Genomic DNA, 5,487 nt, shown 5'->3' on the forward strand with positions numbered 1-5,487 from the left:
AGTAAGCAACTATCCTACGATGTGGGGGGGAGGAAGGACAAAACCCAGATCGAGAGAGAGAAGAAAGGAAGCGAGGTTCCTTATAAAATCAGGAATTAAAAGAACAAGAAGCACGAGCGAGCCATTTTTGCGTGCGGATTCACCATCATCAGCCTTACCGACCTCCGTGTTGAAAGGGGCGTAGACGCGAAAAGGCTTTCACTAGAACGTGAGATTTCTTTTTCTTATTGCTTCTAATGATTATTGGTCGATCGATGATACTGTTGTTCAGAGAGAGATATTACGATATATTGACTTTAAATAGTTATGAATTTCCCTACCGTGTAGGGAGCTGCGGTGTCCGAGTGGTTAAGGAGATGGACTTGAAATCCATTGGGCTCTGCCCGCACAGGTTCGAATCCTGTCCGCAGCGGATGTTTTTAAGAGGTTTTGTTCTTTTAATGGATTTCTGTCTGTGTTGTTAGCTCTATCGAATATGTAGATATCAAAAACTGCTCTCGAAAGTACGTTTTATAGTGTTTTGTTTTCCAAGCCTGTGAGATTTAGTAGCCGACGGAAGAGGAAACAGAAAACTACAAACAAACGCCGTTCTTTGTCAAAGGATATAACTTTTTAAAGTCACGGATGGAAGTACGTTCTCATTGTGATACCTTGTGCTAATGTTTCGATAATGATATAATGTAGCCACGAACAGAGAACTACGCGTCACGACGCATCCACGTAGTTTATCACGTTCCCCTCCTCTTCCTGTGGTTTATCGGTCTTTGTCGCTTCTCCCCCCCTACCCCCTACCCCCTCCCACCCCCTCCTCGTCTGTTTGTTATTCCACACCTCATAAAAATCATAAAGAAATCATCCCCGTTGCCCTACTCCCGCCCTAAACGGCCCTACGTGACGTAACGATCGCAAGACCCATTCTCGACCCTCCGGCCTCCTGTCAGAAGGTCGATTCTGACCCCCGCGATCGATGCACGTGGATCAGCTTTCTGACCGCGCTAGCTCGTCGCGTCCGCTGACGTGGCCATAAATGATAGAGTATAAAATTATGTGATAATAATAAATCATATGTATTATCTCCTTTGCCCAAACAAGGACCGAGGACGGATGTGGGTGGGATACGGGATAGGGGGGGTAGGGGGGAGGTTGGGGGGATGGGGGATGGGGGACGGATGGGGAGGAAGAGGGAGAAAAAGAGAGATTTTTTGGTTGATGGTGGAATACAGTTTAAACATGCCTGTTACATGACTAATAATAGCATATTTCCGAGAAATGCCTTTTTGTCCCCATGGTACTAAGGTATTATAATGTTACACTGATAGAATTGGTACAAACAAAATGCGATCAAACAAACATATCCGAGCGTAAAATCCCCCCTTAATGACAGTGCCTGCCATAAATCAGAAAGCCCCCCCCACCGCTCCCCCTTCCCATTCCCAGAGATAAACGCATGAATAGGGAGCATTTTCCATGCTGGTGTTCGATAGTGAAGGCAGCGTGTGGCGACGAGGTGTGTATGCGTGTGTGTGTGTGTGTATGCGCGCGCGTGTGTGCGATTGTCAGCGTGCGTGCATATGTTGGTGAGCATTAGACGCGTGCTGCCATCTATTGCCACTCGGGAGCAACATTCTCACGTTTCACTCAGCTTTTGTGTCTTTCGTTTTCGTACGCAAGGTATTTCCACCATCTGTTCGTTCACACCTACACTCGCAGAGCTCATTAGTAGCCCTGAGCTCATGCGGTTAATTAGAGTGAACAGAAAATTTACGCTGTGGACAGGATTCGAACCTGTGCGGGCAGAGCCCAATGGATTTCGAGTCCATCTCCTTAACCACTCGGACACCACAGCTATATACAGATGAAGGATCTGCTACGGAAATATATTATCGTTAATGCAGGATTTACTATTCATTGCCAGGTTAATTATGCTCTTGCTCATATCTGCAATTGCAACCAGACTATCAATTCGTAAACGGCGAAAGGCGGGAGCGCTCTGCATCTCGGGAAACCCAACGGTCTGTGCAACATTTTTGGGTTGGTTTTAAAGCTGCACTGTTTAAAAAAAATCTGCGATCGGTGAATTCTGAAATAATAATCACAGGATCGCCCTTGTAATTTGCAGACTTTATTTGCATATGCATGAGCGTGGCTTCAACATTCTCATTACATCATTCATTTGAGCGAGAGCGCTGAAAGGGAACGCATTAAAGATACCATGTCAACCAACGTGAATGCTTGTTTAACATGAATAATATGCATATTCATTAACTCAACTGAGAATTTTAGAATTTCGCCTTTAGATTACACATTCGTTGCACTTATCCAAGCAGAAGAAATAAATGAAAGCAAAACCCAAGCAAATACTCATGAACGCAATAACACATCCCATAATTTTTATTACACCAGATATCAAACCAAAAAAACATACATAATAAGACAGGTTAATTGTATTGGCAGACGAGAAGATCGAGACTGAAAACTATCATGAAGAACTTTGAAAGCTAAAGAGAAAGGAAACGAATGATCATTTAGCAATAACGAAGCTTCATTTATGGTCTCGTGTGCAACTAAATATACGGAAGGGTAGCTTGAACGTGATCTCTTAAATAGGGAAATGGGGGATATGCCTCGCTTGCTTGCCTGCTTTACGAGAAAACGAGAGAAACTGTGAATTCCTGTGCTGTCAAACGTGTCACTGGTGCAAGCGTCGCACATAAAGAAAAGGAGTAAAAAAGAAGAAAAAAAAATGTGTGTTTGTGTGTGTGTGTGTGTGTGTCGTGAATAGATGAATTGGTTTGAATCTACCCATTATTTTTCTCCTTTCGCCCTTCTCTCTCTCAATCTCCTACTCTTCGTCTCTCTTTCGCTCCCCTCCCCCCCTCCCCTTCACCTCTCTCTCTCTCCCTCTCTCTGTCTTTCTCTCTCTCTCTCTCTCTCTCTCTCGCTCTCGCTCTCTCTCTTTCTCTCTCTCTCTGTGTCTCTCTCTCTCCCTCCCTTTTCTTCTCCCTCCCTCCCTCTCTCTCCCTCTCCCTCCCTCTCTCTTTCTCTTTCTCCCTTTCCTTAACTCTCTCCATCCCTCCCTCCCTTCCCCTTCAATTCATTCTCACTCTCCCTCATTTAGATAAATATGTATAAAATAAGTCTATAAACTACACCAGTATCGGATACAGTGTATTGTTGCATCTGCAATAATCTAGGGCCTTGGCATCATTATGTTTTATATAAATGCATGATAAACTGTATTTTCATGCCTTTCTGTTTCTAAAAGATCCCAGAAAAGAAATTGTTAAATGTGACTTCATTTAAGGCAAACATACTCTCGTTCAAATTGAAGAAAGTTATGAAGGTACACGCTACGATACACGGGGGGGAAAAAAAATATATATATATATATGAACACAAAAGTCTTGCAATCTCTCTCCACTCCCCGCTTGTTCAAGTTGTTCAAGGAGGCGGTCCATATAAGCTTCGTTAAGGACAAACAAATACACATACACGCGCCGTCTTGTTCCGCGCCGCGCCATAAGGACCAGATTGTGCGTGGAGTGTAATGGGATTTTCAACCGTAACTGATAATCTCTGCGTCTCCTTATGCTAAATGTTCCATGCTTGTCAGATGAGTTGCCAAGTCGTCGCCGCTTCCTCGAGAGATTGTTTTTTAAACCTTTATTTTTTTCTCTCTCTCTTTTTATATGGATGTTTTCTATTAACCCGTCCGTGCATAGTGCATATCAAGGCGCTTAAGTAGAGAATGTATCCATATTTTTAAACTATAAGATGCATATGTCGAAGCAGAATGTACTTCGTAAAACAAGGTCGGGATATAGGTGTATTGGCAACTGGAGCCCATTCCCCTAACCAGTGATTTCTTTTATCAAATCAGTTAATCGCTTGGAAATACTTTTGCGTTTATGCTTCGTCGAGTTGGAACGACTGGGAGAGAGAGAGAGAGAAGAGGTAGAGGGAGAGAGAGAGAGAGAGAGAAGAGAGAGAGACAGAGAGGTAGAGGGAGAGCGAGAGAAGAGAGAGAGAGAGAGAGACAGAGAGGTAGAGGGAGAGAGAGAGAGAGAGAGAGAGAGAGAGATGGATGGAAAAGAGAGAAAAAGAGATGAGAGTGACTGCGAGAAAGGTGAGTGTGGGTGTGGGCGGGATGTAAAAAAAAAAGAGAGAGAGAGGGAAATGAGAAGGTTAGGGTAAGGGAGAGAGAAAATGAGAAGGCATAAGAACAGGAAAGAAAACCTAAGAGAGAACGATGACGGATACCAAGGAATGAGAAATAGACAAAGAACGAAAAGACTGAGAAAGGAAGAAACACGAGGGAATGATAAAGAGATGATAAAGAAGGGAGCAGAGAGAGAAAAATGGAAAAAGCAGGAGTGGGAAATTGAGAAGCAAGGGGGAAAAATACAGGAGAGGAGAAAGCGAACAAAGAAGAAATAAAGAGAAGAGTATAAAGTACAGATTGGATAAAAATAAATAATAATAATAAAGTGGAAGAGATGAAATCCGAACACGAAATAAAAGGAAGAGGAAACAAGTAAGAGAGCATCATGAGACAAGGGACTTAAAGAGTGAAGAGATGAAACTAACAAAGAAACTGAAGGAGCAGAGGAAGAATACGAGAAGGGCGAATAAGGAGACATAAACGAACAAAAAGAGAGTATCATTATTAACGAAATATCCATATTATTATTTACTTTTTTAAAAGTATTCTTCACTATGCTAATGATGTGAGAGTTTACCACAGAAGCTTCTTAAAAAGAATATTATATGATGTCACAAATAATAGCAACGATAACTATAATAATAATAATCTAGCGATGCTCCTACAAGAGCACCTATTAAGAAGACCACTCCAGGGAGTTGTAAACGACCACACGACATGCGATCGGCTCTCCGCGGCAGCAGCACCGGAGTCGGCTGTGGAAATGATCATTTTCGTAACGATGACACCTAAATAGATAAGAAGCATTTATCCATTTATCTGTGACAGCCAGAGCCGACAGGACTACACGGCGTCGGCTGTGGAAGTGATCATTTTCGTAACGTTATGCCGTTCCTCCCACAAGCTAACGTCTAAACAGATAAATAAAGTGTTTGTCTGTGACAGTCAGAGCCGACAAGACTACAACACTACCTCAACACCATTCCGCAAGAAGTGGTGAGTCATCTTGGTACCTGAGAAAGAACCAAGGCATGTTACTAACACGACGAGGATGCACAATATGTATATGGACTGGACTGACTAGCTCTGAGGATCTAACCGACAGCGCTTGCATCATCTTGGGGGGGAGGGAGATCAACGGCCGTCTCAGCTTCACCTATCATTGCAGGGGAACTGCCTGTATCAGACACTCACATCCCTCTCTTTCTAGACGGCAAAGTTAGGCTGCCATAGGGTCGCCCTCTGATAGAAGACTGTTCAGTGGTTTGGTGTATTTGCCCTCCTGTTATTTAATAACCTAGCTGTTGACGCGGCGGATAATTTTT

General features: G+C 43.2%; 2 non-coding genes across 2 annotated transcripts; one reads left to right on the forward strand and one right to left on the reverse strand.

Moving 5' to 3' along the window:
* Positions 1–330: 330 nt before the first annotated feature.
* On the forward strand, positions 331–412 carry TRNAS-UGA (transfer RNA serine (anticodon UGA)). Its single transcript has one exon. It is a non-coding gene; the product is annotated as a tRNA-Ser (tRNA).
* A 1,352-nt stretch (positions 413–1,764) lies between these two features.
* TRNAS-CGA (transfer RNA serine (anticodon CGA)) lies at positions 1,765–1,846 on the reverse strand. The gene has a single exon. It is a non-coding gene; the product is annotated as a tRNA-Ser (tRNA).
* Positions 1,847–5,487: the final 3,641 nt, after the last annotated feature.

Source organism: Penaeus japonicus, unplaced genomic scaffold, assembly GCF_977035675.1.
Source record: "Penaeus japonicus unplaced genomic scaffold, GWHDUDI00000001_assembly GWHDUDI00000025, whole genome shotgun sequence".
In the NCBI taxonomy this organism is placed as follows: Eukaryota; Metazoa; Arthropoda; class Malacostraca; order Decapoda; family Penaeidae; genus Penaeus; species Penaeus japonicus.